This window comes from Phascolarctos cinereus, unplaced genomic scaffold, assembly GCF_003287225.1.
Source record: "Phascolarctos cinereus isolate Bilbo 61053 unplaced genomic scaffold, phaCin_HiC Scaffold_5;HRSCAF=322, whole genome shotgun sequence".
In the NCBI taxonomy this organism is placed as follows: Eukaryota; Metazoa; Chordata; class Mammalia; order Diprotodontia; family Phascolarctidae; genus Phascolarctos; species Phascolarctos cinereus.
The window spans coordinates 436,750,079-436,768,439 of NW_027555958.1; positions in this window are offsets into that span (position 1 = coordinate 436,750,079).

Consider the following 18,361-nt stretch of genomic DNA (forward strand, 5'->3'; position numbering starts at 1 on the left):
TGGGACTTATAAATGTCAAGTGAGTTTTACCAAGATTGCACCGACAATACAAGAGGCAGAATTTGAACCCATCTCCTAGGACTCCAAAGTCACTAGTCATTCCATTATTGTATATTCCCTTTCCCTTCAAACTGAGATTATATGTACCCAGTTGTGTGCTAGGCATTTGTGGAGAGGGGGGCAATACAGAACAGTTAGTGCATACCTGATGTTTCTAACTCCTTGGAAGTACATCTTGAAGGTAGGAAACGGTATTAGAAAGAATTTTTCTGGTGTCCACAACCTGAGGTACAGCCTCATCGCAGACTCACTCTCTAATGCTGCTAACGAGGCTTAGAATATGGGGAGCAGGTCAGAAATGTTTTCACAGACACAGCCGACACCCTTAATGAAACACACATAGCAAATGCTCTCCTGGATATAAGATCAGTTAACACACAGGAGGGAAAACACCCGGGGACCTAACACTAATGCAGCCACCGTCCCTTCATGCAATGAAGTTGTTACCTGTTCATTTCTCTTGTAATAAATCCAGTTGCAAGACATGCCTTAGAGACTTGTATTCTATATCTATACATATATATTTAGTTAATACTCATCCTTGTAATCCCTATGTCTTCAAAATGATGATGGGCCAGTTTTCAGCGTTACTGGTGCTAACAACATTGCTTCTTGGTTTAACCGTGCTCGACCATATGTAGTTTCAGCTTGGTTAGTACACGCCCCTAGCACAATTGATCCCACCTACTCCCTTCCCCCACCTGATTCCCACAGTATCTTTCTTTATTACCAACAAAAAGTATAAGATACGTGGAAATGTTTGTTGTTGGTTTTTTTGTCAACATATTTAAACTCAAAATCGATTTTAAAAAGTTAAAAAAAAGTATAAGACCCAGTTTATGTCCTCATAGAATTTACCTACCTAGTTGAGAAAAGAAGATGCAAACATAAGAAATCTGTTGAAAGAATTGGGGATGTTTAGACTGGACACAAGAAGTGGGTGGGGCAGTGGAGGAGGAAATAGAGGAAAAATAATAGCTGTTTTCAAGTATTTCTAGGGCTTTCAGATGGAGGAGGCATCAAATTCCATTTAGCTCCAGAGGGAAGAATTAGCAACAATGGGTAGAACTAACTAGAGTTAAAAGATTCTAGATGCTTTAAAAAAAAAAGGAAACTAATTATATCTTGGCAGTCAGAAAGTGCTTTGTAACATGTAGCAGTCATTTTAGAATCATCTGTCTTTGTGCTGATTCAAGCAAAGGTCAAAGTTAAATTCCAAATTAAAAGACTAGCTAAAGAAGAGAAGAAACTTTGACTGTAACAGCTTCTGACCATTCTGTCTGAAGAATGTATTAACTCTGAAAAATGAGAAATGGATAAAAGTAAAGTTCTTGACCTTTCCTTGAAGAAATGAAACTGATAGAATACAGTCACCATAACAGGAAGGCTGAGAAAGCCCCCAAACTGCCTCAGCCAGCTGATACGAAAACCTGGCAGCTAAGCATAACATCAGCTTGAGAAGAACAGTGTCTGGCATATAGTAGACACTTAATAGATGTTTGTTGACTTACTAACAGAAGTAGTCAAGAGTGGAAACAGCATTGCCTCACAAAACCACAAAACAGTGAACAGAAAACTGAAGAGAAAGAAAAACTGAAGGCAAAACTGTCCTATTTACTCTTCATTCTCCTGCTTAACTGCCCCCGCCCTCCAGCACCATCATGTATAGGTTAATAAATAGGAAGAAGAGAGGATAATCCCCTCCTTGGCAGAGGAGCAAAGTCCAAATTGGGAGCCAGACACCCATAAACAAAAGATCAGACGGTTTATACTAGTTTTTCTTTTGCATTCCAAGAGCTGAGATTTAGAGATTTAGGCTGGAAAGTCAGTACTGTATCAGGGCTATTGGAGGAGTTTCTGTTTCATCTGACTCAAGTTACCACTCCGATATCTCTATTTTACAGATGAAGAAACTGAGGTAGACAACAGTTAAGTGACTTGTTCAGGGTCAAATAGCTAATGTTTGAGGCAAGAGTTGAACTTAGATATTCCTGCCTTCAGAGGCAGGTAGGTAGGTAACACAGTGGATAGAGAGCTGGATTTGGAGTCAGGAAGACCTGAATTAAAATCTGGCATCAGACTTTTAGTAGCTGTGTGCCCCTGGGCAAGTCCCTTAACCTTTGTTTTAGACAGCTACTTCTTCTCCACCTCCAAATCTAGTGTTCTATTCACTGCATCACTTAGCTTCCTCATGTGTCCTTCGAACCAAGAATTGAGTAGTTCAGCCTTCTCATCAGCCCATCCACTCCAATCTTGCTCCCCTACATAACTTAAAACACCCCTTTCATTGTCAGCATGTTCAGCACCAGCCTCCACTCATTCTGGGTTTAGCCAGTAGTATTTATGCTTACTTGTTCTTGTTTCCATGTTCTTTACATATCTTTTGAAAAACAAACAAACCTGGTGATTCATTCCCTGAGCTTCCACAATGGGTTCCTCAAACAGCTCACCCTTTCCATCTTCATCAGAAACACTGCTACATACGTCAAAAGAATTTCATTCACAACCCTTCATAGACTGACTCTCCTTATCCAATACCAAGTCTTTGGATCCTGCCTATCTTTTCTCTGAACCCTTTAAAACGAGTACTCCTAAAATCCAGAGTGTGCATCAAACTATGCTTAGCTTTTCTTCCCTCTATTATGATTCTATAAGGGAGCAGTCACCTGTCCCAAGGTTCATATCCTTCCCTTTTCTTTTTACTGATATCATTTGTTTTTACATTGCCTATATTACTCCTATATGCCTCAACCTTCCCCTTCCTAAAGAGCCATCCCTTTAATAAAGAAAAAAGATAGAAAAAAGTTAGCCAAGTCAATGTATAAAAAACATCTGATTCTCTGCACCTCTGTAAAGGAACAGGGAGGTGCCTTCTCCTATCTCTTCTCTGAGGTTAAGCTTGGCCTTTATAGTCTCACAACATTCAGTTTCAATGGTTCATACCATTTCTCTTTCAGTACCCAAGAGAGGATATTGGGTTGGTTAGCTAGCATTCTGGAAAACTGCTCAGTGCTTCAATGATACCTTTCATAAAGGCCCATCTCCTGGACACAAATATTCTGTTGGCGATGATATAGGATTCTGAATCATGGAATACCAATCTCAGAGCAATGATCTTTAAGGTCAGTGATAGCAAACATGATGAGCTTAAATAAGCTATACCTGATGTGTTACTCAATGTTCCCCATAAGAACAGGGACTCTGAGAGGTCATAGCTAGAGTTTTTTTCATCCTCTTTAGGACAGTAGCCTGACAGAATTAAATTTTCTAACAATCAAAACAATTACATTCAATTTACTATTATTATTATTATTATTATTATCCAGTTAGTACTGGAATGACAAAATAGGCCAAATGAATCGTATCCTGTTAGAATAAGAATCAGGTTTTGGGACTGGACAAGATGGAACCTCCAGATATCTTTCAGGCCACCTCCTTGACTTTGCTCGTTCATTCTCTCTAATCTGTGGTCTTCTGGATCCTACCTCCACAAAATATCTAGTAATCCTCTCCTTTCTCCACTCATACAACCTTTACTCTGATTCAGGCCCTCATCGCCTCTTTCTTGGACCACTGCAAAAGTTTCCTGATTGGTCTCCCTACCTCTAGTCTCTCTGTTCTCCAATCTGCTGCCAGTGATTTTCCAGGAAACAAACTAACTGAAAACATAACTGACCATTTCATTCCTTCCTCACGAAATTAAAAAAAAATCTGTCTAGCCCTTCCTAATCTGGCTCCCACTTATCTTTCCACTCTGATTTCATATTGTTTTCCTTCACATCATCTCTATTCCAGTTGGGAGTTATCGATCTTCAATGGTAGAATGCATTTCCTCACCTGAGTTCTTTATACCAACAAATTCACTAGTCTTGGTGAAAATAGTGTCCTCTTTAGCCTTCCCTTTTCCAGGCTAACCACCTTTTTTATTTCTCCTTCAACCACTTCTTAATTGATATTTTCACCATCAGAGTAACCTCCCTCCCCTTTTGTCAATATGCCTTTTAAAATCCCATACCAAGAATGGAACATAATATTCCTGACAGTCTTGGCCAGAGAAGTGAAATTATCGTAGTCCTTGTGTTGCATGCTATACTTCTATTAGTGATGATTGAGTCAGCCTTTTCAGCTGCCACATTACACTGTTGATTCATATCAATTTTTCAGCCATTTAAAGTCCCTAAGACTTTTACCTGAGGACTGCTGTCCGTCTGTATCCAGACCACTCAATACCTGGTTAGTTGATTTTTTGAACCAAAATGCAATAGTTTGCATTTATCTTTATTCTGTTTCATGTCTAATTTTATACTATCTTGGAAGAATTTTTTCTTATCCCTCTGTGATTAGTCTGAGGCTACCTGCATGGGAAAGCACACTGGCACTTGAGTCAGAAGATATGGTTTAAATTCCATTTCTGATTTTCACTACCTGGGTGGGTGGCCTGGGGGAAGAACAAGTCACCTTCCTCAGCCTTAGCTTCCTCCTCCATGAAATGAAAGTGTTGGATCCAATCAATCAGAAAGCATTTACGAAGTACCTATCATGTACCAGCCATGTGCTTGGCAGTTGGGATACAAAGGCAAAAAATGAACATTCTTTGCCCTCAGGGAGCTTATGGCTCTCTTAAGGGAATATGCACATATATATATAGATATAGATATATATCTATCTATATCTATATCTATATCTATCTATCTATCTATCTATCTATCTATCTATCTATCTATCCATCCATATAAGGATATTTAAAATACATACCCCTAAAAGTCTTGATAATAAATGAGTGAAGTTATAGTTCTCTGGGCAAAATATTGATTTTACATTCCAAGAGAGGAATTCAGCAAGGAGTAAAAATGGACACTACCCTCTCCATACCCCTTAGACCTTTTTCTTTCTTTCTTCTTTCTTTCTTTCTTTCTTTCTTTCTTTCTTTCTTTCTTTCTTTCTTTCTTTCTTTCTTTCTTTCTTTCTTTCTTTCTTTCTCTCTTTCTTTCTCTCTTTCTTTCTTTCCTTCTTTCTTTCCTTCTTTCTTTCATATCTTGTCTTTGTTTGGAAAAAAAAAGCCAAACACAATCCTATCTAATTGGCCAGAAGATTAACACTGGAGTGTTATCGAGGCAGTTTAGCATTTAGTGACTAAATATTTGGATTTAATTACTCATATCAGATTTGCCCTGCAGAAGGCAGGCTATGGACTGTATATAAAAACATTTTTCAAAACCCTTTTGAACTTCTAACCTTGACTATGTCCATACCATCTCAATCTCCCTGCCAATCAGGGACACCCTGGAGAGCTGGTTTTCTCTTTATCTAAGCTGGTAAATTATTAAATAGCTCTTCTGCTGAGAGGGAGATGATTAACCACCTGGGAGGGTTCAGAAAGCTCTTGGAGGGTGGTCTGATGAACAGGGTGGCTGGCTCTGGCAAGGGTGTCTGGTCATGGCCAAAGTTTTCTTCCAGGTCTTAGGGCTGCTGCCCGCAGACCTGAGGGATGATACTGGCTGGTGATGAAGGAAACACTGTACTGAAGGGCTCCTAGAACATTGGGGGGGGGTGCATACTTAATAGGGGTGGAGATCCACTGTCGAAAATGTCTAAAAGAGACCATTTTATCCAGGCCTCAAGAGAGATTAGAAAAAAAAAATTAGGTCTCAAAAATTCCACTGACCCAGCAAAAGCTGCACAGGGCCCAACCACAATGACCAGCCTCACTCCCCTTCCCCTACCAGCTTCAGCAATTCTGCCAGAGGGGCACAGGCTTCTTGGGCGGGGGTAGAGTGGTAAAGGCTTCCGGGTGGTGGTGGGGGGGCGCGCAGCAGACTTGGGAAGGGGATGATCTGTGTAAATGCTGGCTCCACAGTCCAGGATTTAGAATTGCCAATGGCTTCATGAATTACTTCCCCACCCTCTCCTGCTGCTCCCCATCTTGTCAGGCTAAGTGATCAAGAGCCCTGCTCTGCACCAGACGCCCTCTGAGTTTCTCCACAGATATAAGGACCAAACTAGATGGAGAAACCAGGCGAACTTGCATTCTGCTTAGGGATGTAGCCTGACTATTAATGGGCTTACCCTAGTCACTTTTCCAGAGACCAATCAATTAATCAATAAGTATTTGTTTTTGTTAGTAGATTTTTACTGATGTATTTCATCTTTAAATTGCTTAGAGTTTCCTCACATATCCCTCCCTCTTTTTTCTCCCTCAGAGCCATCCCTTATAAAAAGACCTTTTTTTAAAAAAAAAAAGTGAAAAAAAGAGAAGAAAACATCTTACATTAGATGCAATATTCCACACCTGCAGAGGAGTGAGGGGAAGTGCCCTCTCTTTTTGTTTAATCGAGGCTAGGGGTTTTTTTTTTAATACTTTCAAAACATTAATTTTTTATCGTTTTGTTTTGTTTTTCCATTTATATTATTGTGGTTATTGCGTGAGGCAGCTAGGCGGCTCAGAGGATAGAGCTCTGGGCCTGGAGTCAAGAATACCTGAGTTCAAATCTGACTTTAGACACTTCCTAGCCATGTGATCCTGGGCAAGTCACTTAACCTTTGCCTTAATCCACAGGAGAAGAAAATGGAAAACCATTCTGGTATCTTTGCCAAGAAAACCCCACATGGGGTCACAAGGAGTAGGACATGACTGAACAACAATGGTTCTTGCGTGTATTATTTTCCTGGTTCTGCTTACTTCGCTTTGTATCAGTTTATGTAAGTCTTTCCATGCTTTTCTGTATTCATCATAGTCATCATTTTTTACAGCATGTTAATTACATTCATGCGCCATCATTTGTTTAGCCACTCCCCAATTGATGGACACCTACTTTATTTCTAGTTCTTTGTAACTACAAAAAATGCTGCTATGAATATTTTGTTGTATATGAAGTCTTTCTTTTTGTCAATGACCTCCTTGGTGTATATGCCCAGCAGTAGAACCTCTGGGCCAAATGACATAACATTTTAGCCATCTTATTTGCATAATTTTAAACTGCTTTCCAAAGTGGTTGTACTAATTCACAACTCCACCAACAAAGCATGAGTGTGCCCATCTTCCCATATCTCCTCCAACATTGAATATTCTTGCCTTTTGTCATCTTTGGCAATTTTCTGGATGTGAAGTGAAACCTCAGAGTTTCAACAAGTTCATTCTCGGTTGAACCTGTCTAAATCACTAAATCTCTCTTATCTTCACATTCTTTCAGAAAATTAGTATTCTTAGTGAGGAGGTCCTACCCTCCAATCTTCTAATTTTTTTTTATTCATTTCAGGAAGCAACAGTAAGTTCCTAAGTTTCCTTATCTGAAAAATGAAGGGGTTTGGCTGACACTTAGTGAAGTAGACCCAACCAGCAGAATGCTTCTACTATAATATTAACACTGTAGAAATGAATAATTTAGAAAGACTTGGGAATTCTGGTCAATCATGATTCCAGAAGATCGATAATTAAGGATGCTACTCTTCCTGACAGAGAGGTAATGGACTAACATGCAGAACATGAAATGACCAATATAGAAAGTATTTTTATTTGCTACAAGGGGTTTTCTTTTTTCCTTTTCCAGTGTGGAGAGGAAAGTGAAGGGAGAGAGAAAAATATAGATGTTTGATAATTGAAAAATGTTTTTTAAATGGGGAAGTTGGATGAAATGATCTGTTAGGTTCTTTCCATCTCTGGCTCTCTGATGCTATGATCCTATCTTCCTGCATTCCAATATGTCAATCTAGCACTTATTAAGCACCCAGGTAGGCAGCTAAGTGTAATATATTTTTTTAATTAAAAAAAATTTTTTTTTTGGCTAGGCAGTGGGGTTAAGTGACTTGCCCAGAGTTACACAGCTAGTAAGTGTCAAGTGTCTGAGGCCACATTTGAACTCAGATCCTCCTGACTCCAAGGCTGGAGCTTTACCCACTACACCATCGAGCTGTCCCCAAAGAAAGAGAGAAAGACACACAGAGACAGAAACTTTTTTTTTTTAGGCAATTGGGGTTAAGTGACTTGCCCAGGTCACACAGCTAGTAGGTGTCTGAGGCCACATTTGAACTCAGGTCCTTCCAGGGCCGGTGCTCTATCCACTGTGCCACCAAGCTGCCCCCAGCTAAGTGTAATATTATACACTGCAAAGGAGTGAGGAAAAGTGCTCTCTCCTATTGCTTCATTGAGGTTAATTTTGTTTAATATTTACAAACTTTTTTTTTATTGTTTTGTTCTGTTTTTCCATTTATATCATTGTGCTTATTGTGTGAGGCAGCTAGGGACTCAGTGAATAGAGTGCCAGGCCTGGAGTCAGGAAGATCTGAGTTCCAATCCCACCTCAGATACTTCCTAGCTATGTGACTCTGAGCAAATCACTTAACCCCGTTTGCCTCCATTTCCTCATCTGTAAAATGAGCTGGAGAAGGAAATGGCCAACCGCTCCAGAAAACCCCAGAAGGGGTCACTTAGGGTCAGACATGACTGAAATGATTGAAGAACAACAACAATGACATCACATGCCAGGTACTGTGCTAGGATAAACAGACAAAAGCTCCTCCTCCCAAGGAGCTTGAGCAGAAGACAGCCTCCTTCTCCTGTTCTGGAGTGAGATCCTGGAAAGAATATATATCGGTCCTGGAGCGAGAAGACCTAAATCTGAGGCCCGCCTCTGACATTCAGTAGCTGTGTGACCTTGATCAAATGAGGTAATATTTGTTAAAATGCTAAGCACAGTACCTGGCACACAGCAGTCACTCAATACAGCCTTCTTCCCTTCTCCTTCCCCCTTGGACTAGTCATTAAGCCTCCACAAGCCTCAGTTTCTCCATTTGTAAAGTGCAAATAATCACACTTGTGCTACCTTCCTCTCAGAGTTGTGAGGGAAACTCTCTGTAAACCTTCATGTGCTGCAGAGATGGGAGTTCTCAAGATTTAGAGCGGGAAGACTTGGGTTTGAATCTTGGTGAGTCGTTTTATTTCCAATGCTTTGAACATGTTGGGTTGTTTCAGTTGTGTCTGACTCCTTGTGACCCCATTTGGGGTTTTCTTGGCAGAGATACTGGAGTGGTTTGCTATTTCCTTCTCCAACTCATTTTACAGATGAGGAAACTAAGGCAAACAGGGTTCAGTCACTTGCCCAGAGTCAAAGAGCTAGTAACTATCTAAGGCTGGATTTGAACTCAGGAAGATGAGTCTTCTGGACTCCAGGCTACCCCTAACAACTCCTCATACACTGGACTTTTTATGTCTTAGGGGAGCTAAGACTGGGGAGCTACTTCAATGGTTCAGTCCTTGGTGACCTATACCAATTAAAATCTTGAGGATGTTTTCATTGCTTTTTTAGAGAAAAACTATTTAAGCATGGGTGATAGAGACTTTACTTGGTAGATGTTGCAAAACTAGCCTATCCCTATGCTGGGTATCTGCTGCTTCTACCACAAAGAGGATCACAGACCCTAGAAGAAGGCTGCTTTGATGGCAGAGAAGCCTTTGATTTTCTGAGATCACTGGAGCCATACTGAAAACACTTAAATACATTAATGCTTAGTCTCTAAGACTATAAATTGCAATCGCAGAAAAATATAAATTCTTACAACCATTGCCTCCTTCAGTGATTCCAATGGAAACATCAGCCCCATGTGCCTCACAGATGGAAACAATGGGAAAGAATCCAGAGATGCATTTTCACTCAAGATGGGAAAGGAGATGAGAGGGGAGGCGAGAAAGGAGACAGCTCTCCAGGAACTGTGTCCTTGGGACAGAGACTATCTCAAGAGCAGAGGAAACAGATCTGAGCTGGAATCCCCACCTCAGGCACTTACTAGCTGTGAGATCCAGGTCGAGTCATAACCTCTCCACGCTTGTTTCCTTATCTGGAAAATGGAGATGATAATGACCATAGTATTACCCTCACAGGCTTGTTATGATGGTCAAATGACATCATAGGATCACAGCTCTAGAGCTGGAAGAGAGCTCCGAGGGCATCTTGTCCAATTTTCTCATTTACCAGATGAAGAAACTGAGGCCCACAGAGATTGTGATTTGCCCAAGGTCAGCATGAATGTAAAATGTTGTGTTTATTATTGTTGATTAGATCTGTGATTTTATTGATGTGGGGAACTCCTGGATGAGGAGATTCCCTTTACCAACACAGGTCAGTATCTTCTCCACAACTTATAGCCTTAGGGAATTGCCTACAGTAGGGAGAGGTTAACTGAGTTGACCTGAGTCACAGCTGGTGAGTGTGTGTGTGTGTGTGTGCATCTCAGAGGCAGGATTTGAACTGGTTCTGAGGCCGTGTCTCTGTGTCTCTATACAGTGCACCATGCTGCCTCTTATTATTATAATTATCCCCAAACAGAGAATGATGACGAAGCAGTGGTTTGCATCCATTCCCTTTTCAAATGGTACACCAAGAAATGGAATGAGTATCACTTCTAACTAAAGAGCAATGAAGACTTTAACAAGCATCACCAAAGAGGCTAGTAAGTCCACACTGGCTAATGCGGTCCATGTGTCTGTACAGTTTTCCATGCCACTGAGCTCCAGGGAGAAGGATCATCTTCTTGGAAGACAAGAATGAATGTCAGGCCTGGCAATGAGAAAACTGACATACCAAATCCAATATAGATTATAGACTATTCCTCTTGGGTTGTTCACATGTTCTTCAGTTGCCAAATGCATTCTCATCTGACTGCTCCCAGTCTGACAGGCAGATGTGTTTCAGTTTCCAGATATGAGCTGTTTCGAAGAAGTGCTATTTTACAGAAATAATGCCATGCAGACTCATGATCCTGATTGGCTCATTAGGCAACAAACATAATTGCATTCTTGTGGTTTTCTCTTTCAGGAAGATCTTTTCCCAAAGACCAAAGCCTTTGCTAGGAAACAGATTCCAGGGGATTGAAGGGGAGGCAATGAATGCAGTCCCTCGGGTATTATGGCATCTGTTTTGCAAGTGAAGTACTATGTCATCTCCTTTCTAACCCATCCCTTTACCCCCAAGGAAGGCTTTACCATTTTCTTCCTTCTCTTCCTCTCCTAAATAGACCTAATTTCTATTTACCAGTCCAGTCGTGCCTACATGTTCAAGTCAAGTCAACAAGTGTTAAGCCCTTACTATGTGGCCTGGCAAGCACTGTACTAAATGTTGGAAGTACCAAAAGAAGCAGGGAGCTTACATCCTAACAGGGGAAGAAAATGTAAAAGGAAACAGAAATGGGAATAGAATGGGGAAGGAATCTGCTGGAAAGCAGGGTGGATAGCAATGAAGGAGTGAACATTCAGGAGGAACTGGCCAGTCATAGAATGAGGCTGAAGGGTGGAAGGATCTTCCAGGGTGAGATGACAGCTGGATCATAGTGAAGAAAAACGTCTGATGAGTCAGGAGCTGAGCCCAGTGAGGAACATTGCTCTTCTCCTCCCCCTAAAAATAGAAGGTTCTTACTATCTCCCATCTTTCCCCTCTACTTCTTAGAAATTCTAGATCTTTTCCGGGGTTCATCTTTTAATAAGAGGTCTTTCTTGATCTCCCCAGTTGTAAGCACCCCACCCCATACCTGAAATATGTAGTACACCCTCTGCCTTCTATATTTGTATTTACTTATCTGTGCTCTAACCTGTGCCCCCTCATATCTATCTGTGTCAGCCACATTCTTCTGGTGTCCCCATCCCACTCTTCCCTACTCTTCTCTTACACCCCTTGGAACCCCAGTTGTATTATTAACAGAGCACTCTTCATATTAGATCTGTGTCCTTCCTTCAGAAATTACTCGAACTCTATTGTTTACTTAAATGAGCACATGTTATGTCTATTCGATAGAATGTAAGCTTTGTGAGGGCAGGGACTGATAGTTATTTTTGTATAATAACTCTAACCCCTAATGTGATACTTGGCACATAGTAAGTGAATGAAGAACTTTGGAATCGATTGGGAGATGTGGGAGACCTGGCACAAGGCTGCCCAGCATGCTGTGCTCGCTTCAAAGGTGTTGTGCTCTGTGAGCAAAGCAGAGCTGCCGTAGCTCAAAAGAAATGTGAGATGCACAAATTTAGAGACATCCCTACCCCAAATGCACTAATTGTGCCCAACCTGCTGTAGAGTATCCTGAACTTACATTGGTCTGCTCAGCCACAGCTGAACACACTATACTTTGACCCTCGACTGATAAGTATAAGGAATATAAAGAAATCTGGAATAACCTTTATGAAGTAAGCCAAGGCCTAGATCAGAACTAAATCAGAATTGGAAGAATCAAGAACACTAACTACAACCACAGGGGAGGAAAAATGGATGTGAATGAGTGGACAAACAAAAAATCTTGATGGATACAGAAGAAGGCATTAAAATGTTATTACATTATCCAATGCTCTGAATTGAATTCAAGTGTTACTAAACAAAGTTTGTATGTAAATTGTTATTAAGTAAGTTTAATTAGTTGTGTTGGTGTCTAATATTATCTTAATGAACGGTTTACCTTTTTTTTTTTTTTTAATGAAGGGTTTAGGCCACATCAGGAATTTTTAACCAGATGTCCAACCAGGTATTTTAAATATTTTGATAACTGTATTTAAATATATTATATTTAATAATTATATTTAAATAAAAGCAGTTGTTTTGTAATCTGCTATATTTATACATTTAAAAATAGTATTATGAGAAGGGGTCTGAATTAGCTTAAATGCAAATTGTCACTAAGTATGTTTAATTAGTTGCATGGATGTTCAATATTAAGTTCTTAATGAATGGTCTAGCTTTTAAAAAAAAGTAAATGAGGAGTTTGGGCCATATCAGGCCTTCTTAATCAGATGTCCAACTGGATTTGTAAAACTAATATTTTGATAATTGTATTTCAATATGTTATATTTAATAATTATACTTAAATAAAAGTAGTTGTTTTGTAATCTGTTGTATTTATACAGTTAAAAATAGTATTATGAAAATTAGCTTAAATACAAATTTTTACCAGGTATGTTTAATTAGTTGCATGGATGTTCAATATTAAGTTCTTAATGAATGGTCTAACTTTTTAAAAAAATAAATAAACGAGGGGTTTGGACCCTATCAGGGCTTCTTAATCAGATGTCCAACTGGATTTCTAAAACAAATATTTTGATAATTGTATTTCAATATAATTGGCTTCTCTGGTAATCCTGTATATTTTGTCTTATGCCTTTTAAAGACATTGGCTTCAGTGGACTGCCAGAGGGGTCAGTGACACAAAAAATGGTTAAGAACCCCTGGGACAGATGATCTCTAAAGCTCCTTCCCACTTGAAATCCCACCATCCTATGAAGGCAGTTACTCTAGCAGTGACTAAACTGTAACCGCAAATTGTCACTTGACCTTTAATTATAGGCAAAAATTCTACGTGCCAAAAGAGAAGGAAGACAGGACAGAATGAATTAGCCTAGGAAGGAGACAGCAAAGAGCAAAGGGAGAAAAAAATCCTTATTCAAGTTCAGAATAAATCTATATTAATAATAATAATTGCAGCTAGCACTTTAAGATTTGCAAAGTCCTTTACATATTCTCATCTGATCTTAAAGTGATGCTATGTGAAACATCTATGTGGGGGTGATCCTGGAGTCTAAACATTTCAAAGGCTGTACCAACCGAGCCCAGGTGCTACTTGCCCCTACAGAGCCGAAAAGCCTTGGCCTGTGAAAGCCTCGTCCAGTTGCGATGGGAGAACCAGCCTGGCTAACCAGCCTCATCACCAGGTTGGCCACAGATGAATGAAGTCTTCAGCTCCCGACACTCTGAAGGTACTATAAAAAGATGAATCATTACTAACAAGCATCATTCCTGTTCCACATCACGGTCCTTCCATTATTTCATTTTGCCTTGCCTTCCCTTTTCCAGGGTAAGTATCCCCAGTTACTTTCACTGATTTCTGTAGAGCCTGGTCTCAAGGCCTTTCACCCACTATCCCATTAGCCCATGATTCCTTGGGCCAGCCTCAAAGACCAGTCTGGACTTGCTAAGAACTGCTGCTTTTTTTTTGTCCCAAGGCGTGATGTAAGAATGAGAATGTGGGTAAGAATTCACTGGGTGCCTCAGTACTACAATGACACAGTCATTGCTGAGAAGAACAAGGATGTAAGGTGGGCCAGGAAGGAGCACAGACAATGAGCTCAGAAGAGGCCATAAACTCACTCAGTTTTAGTCTGAAGGGGACCCAAGAATAAAAGATAAGCAATCACAAGGAAACCAAGGAAATATACTTGAGAAAATATTACCTACTGCAAGGCACAGCTATAATTCTGGAATGAGGAAGAGATTCTCTGACTTTCCGCCCTTGGATCCATGCCTGAATCCAGGCTTCATGATTGCCTTTTGAAGGAAGAGGATTTGAAGGAGCAGAAGGCATTCAGACCAAATTCAAGGGAAGGAAGTTCCTCAAGTCAACAGTAGCTGGCAGCAAATCTCTTCTGGGCTGCATGGAGGCCAGATGACAAAGAATCCTTGAATCTCTAAGTGGTAAATCATTGAGCCCAATCTCCTCACTTTATAAATGAGGAAAACCAAGCCCACAGAGGTGAAGGGACTTATCCAAGGTCACACATCTAGCCACTGGCAGAACAGGGATTAAAATATTGTCTGGCTACCATTTTTACTCTGACATTGTTGTAAATTGCACTCTGACCTACAGCTTCTTTCAAGGGATTGCTAAAAAGTCAACATTATGCACCGGGCTGGAATTCAGCAGATGCCAAGACTCTTGTGTGACTACATTCAAGTCACTTTCTTCTCTTGGCCTTACTTTCCCCACATGTAAAATGAGATGCTTTGGCTAAATGATACTTTAATGTCCTTTTCAGCTCTGTTCTGTGAGCAATCTTAGCCACCCTTGGAGACCTGGATAATACCACTAAATGCCCAAATGCTGACCTTTGGAATGCACAACACATAAAATTCTTTGCAAATCCAAACCAATCCAGTGAATAAACATTCATTAAGTGTGTACTTTGTGTGCATTCAAAAAATGAAGCATACCCTGACCTCCAGGAGTTTACATTCCATTAAGGGAAATCAATGTTACACAAAAAATTAAATATAAAATGTATACAAAGTAGATACAAAATAATATCTTATCACATATCCATATAATCTCACCATTCTGTAAAGGAGGATGGTACCTGCTCCAACAATTCAGGAGACTAAGATTTCACCTAACAATTTCTAAGTAAAAGGAATGGGGTCATTGTTAATCAGGGTTCACTAAATGTGAGACACTATGCTAAGTGCTAGGGATATAAATAATGGCAAGTACAGCCCTGCCCTCAAGGAGCTCACATTCTAATGAGGGAGATAACAGGCAAACAATGACGTACATACAAGATACACAAAGGAAGGTAATCTCAGAGGTACCAGTGTGAAAAGATGGAAAGGGGGGTAGGAACAGGATCAGGAAGGGCCTCCTGTAGAAGGTGGAATTCAAGCTGAGTCTTGAAGGAAGCCACAGGATCACAGATTTAGGGCTGGGGGAGGATCTCAGAAGCCATCCATTCCAAACCCTTCACTTCATAGTTGAAGAAACTCAGCCCTAGTGAAGAAAGTAATTTGTCCAAGATCACACTGAAGAGGTAATTTCAGTGACTTCCAATACTCAATAAAGGCAAAAATCTATGGCTGAAGAAAACTGATCTTGTAGTTTAAAAACATGAAATCAGAGAAACACTACTGGGAAAACAATATGGAGATAGTTACATCATAAAGAAATAATCAACCCTTGGCTACATGCAATGGTAAGTGATCTAGAGGCTGGTCCCCCGTCTGGTGGTGGACATAGACAGGAGTTGCTCAAGGAGGGGAAGCAGGGATGCATTGGGCTCTGCAGCATTGAGGGGGCTACTCAAGAGTTTGCTGGTAAATGTTTCATTGTCTCTCCAGGGGGAAAATATATGCACAACACACTTTAAAGTTTAATCTGCATAATTAATATTTTCTCCATCACTTTCTAAAGTCAAAACAATCAACAAAACAACAAATTAAACCTTGACCTGTAATTTTGGTTGATTTCTGAGGTGTAAATGCTCACACTGAACATTTCACAAGTGGCTGCCTGCTTTAGCACACCTCTGGGTGATAACTTCATCAGCTAGATCACAGCTCCATCACAATACAGAAGCATTACAAACATAAAATTGCTTAGAATTTATCTTTCCCAGGCATTGCAAAAGGAAATGTTGACAAAGTTGACTTGAAGTTGAAACCAGACTTAAAGTAACTCCCTCAGGACAACTGACCCTCCGTGTTGGGCAAACTTTGGGGATTGTTGTGGAGTTACATCTCATTAACTTTGCTTCCCCTGTGGGACCTCCAACTTGGGAAAAGTCAGATAGTATGAGTATAAGGAACTCTGATGAGCTGGTAATGTTGCAGTGCTCATTTACAAGGCTGCTTTAAGGATCTGAGAGCATATGGGACACTTTCTTAAAGTCAGTTAGACTGTGGACTCTTCTCTGTTTTTTAGTGCAGGCTAGTCCCGTGAGAAGTTTGGGACAGTGGTACTGTCCTGTCTGCTAGCTGGAGGACAAGCAACCAAACAATCAATCATTAAGCATTTATTAAGCACCAATAATAAGCTACTCCATAGCACTTGCTATGTGCCAGGCACTGTGTTAATGCTTCACAAATATTGTCTCACTGCTGCCTCACAACAACCCTTCAAAGTAGGTGCTGTAGGCCCGGCTTTTAGAGAAGAGGTATCCTTCTGTATACCTCTTCTCCCTGGGTTTTCATGATATCATTCTTTTGCAGCACTCCTCCTAACTGTCTGACCACTCCATTTCCTCCTTTTCAGTACATTTTGCTCAGTCGTCATCCCCTAACTGAATCCCTCAAGATTCTGTTGTGAACTCTCTTCTCTCCCCCATAAGCATCTCAGACTCAACATGTGATTATCTTCTGCACTTACCCCATTTGCACTGTCTCTATCTTAGACGTACAGTTATTTATTTACATGTTGTTTTTCCTATTAGAATGTGAGCTTCTTGAGGTCAGGGACCATGTTTTTGCCCTTCTTTGTATCACCAGTGCTTAGCAGAGTGCCTGGCACATAATAAAAACTTGTCATTGATTATATTTTCCCCCCAAACCAAATCCAATTCTCATCTAAACATTGCCATTTCTATCAAGGGTATCACTATCCTTCCAGTTTCCTAGATTCACAACTTCAGAATTATACTTGACTCCCTACTATCCTTCATTCCTAATATCTAATCAGTTGCCACATCTTACTGTTTTTACCTCCATCACACCTCTTGCATCTTTTTCCATCTCACTATTCACATAGCTGCTACTGGTTTTTAGGCCCAATCCCTTCTTGTCCATATTATGGTGATGGGCCTCCTGATTGGTCTCTCTTCTTCTAGTCTCTCTCCATTCTGACATTTTTCTTTTCTCTCTCTCTCTCTCTCTCTCTCTCTCTCTCTCTCTCTCTCTCAGGGCAATTGAGGTTAAGTGACTTGCCCAAGGTCACACAGCTAGTAAGTGTCAAGTGTTTGGTCTGAGGCCAGATTTGAACTCAGGTCCTCCTGACTTCAGGGCCGGTGCTCTATCCACTGCGCCACCTAGCTGCCCCCGACATTTTTCCTTAACCATATGCCTGACCATGTCACTCTCCAGCTCAATATTCTCCACTGGCTCCCTATTTGTTGTTGAGCCATGTCTGACTCTTCCTGACTCCATCTGGGGTTTTCTTGGCAAAGATCCTGGTTTGCCACTTCCCTCTCCAGCTCATTTTACAGATGAGGAAACTGAGGCAAACAGGATTGATTGACTTGCTCAGGGTCACACAGCTAAGTGTCTGAGTAGAGATTTGGACTCACAAACATGAGTCTTCCTGACTTCAAGCCCGGCACTCTGTCTGATGCACCATCTAGTTGACTTATTGTTTCTAGTATAAAAATAAACTTCTCTGTTTAGTTTTGGAGACCTTTACAACTAACCCAAACCTCTATTTGCAGCCTCATTATACATTATTTTCTTTCCTATACTTTAAAGTGTAGCAAAACTAGACTTCTTGCTGTTCCTCATACATGGCACCATATGGCCCATCTTGGAGTTTTTGAACTGGCCACTGCCCATGCCTAGGATGAAGACACTTCACTTCTTCTTTAAGGCTATGGTTTGTGTCGAGACTCAGCTCAGGTCCCACCATTTACATGAAGCCTTTATGGATTCTCTCTACTCTAGTACTCTCCCTCCTTCAACTATATTGCATTTATTCAATATGTACTTGTAACTCCATCTTCTTCCTAAGGCTGGGATTTCCCCACCCCCACCCTCACCTCACCCCCCAGGACAGCTGTGCCATTGCATGCACAGCAGACATG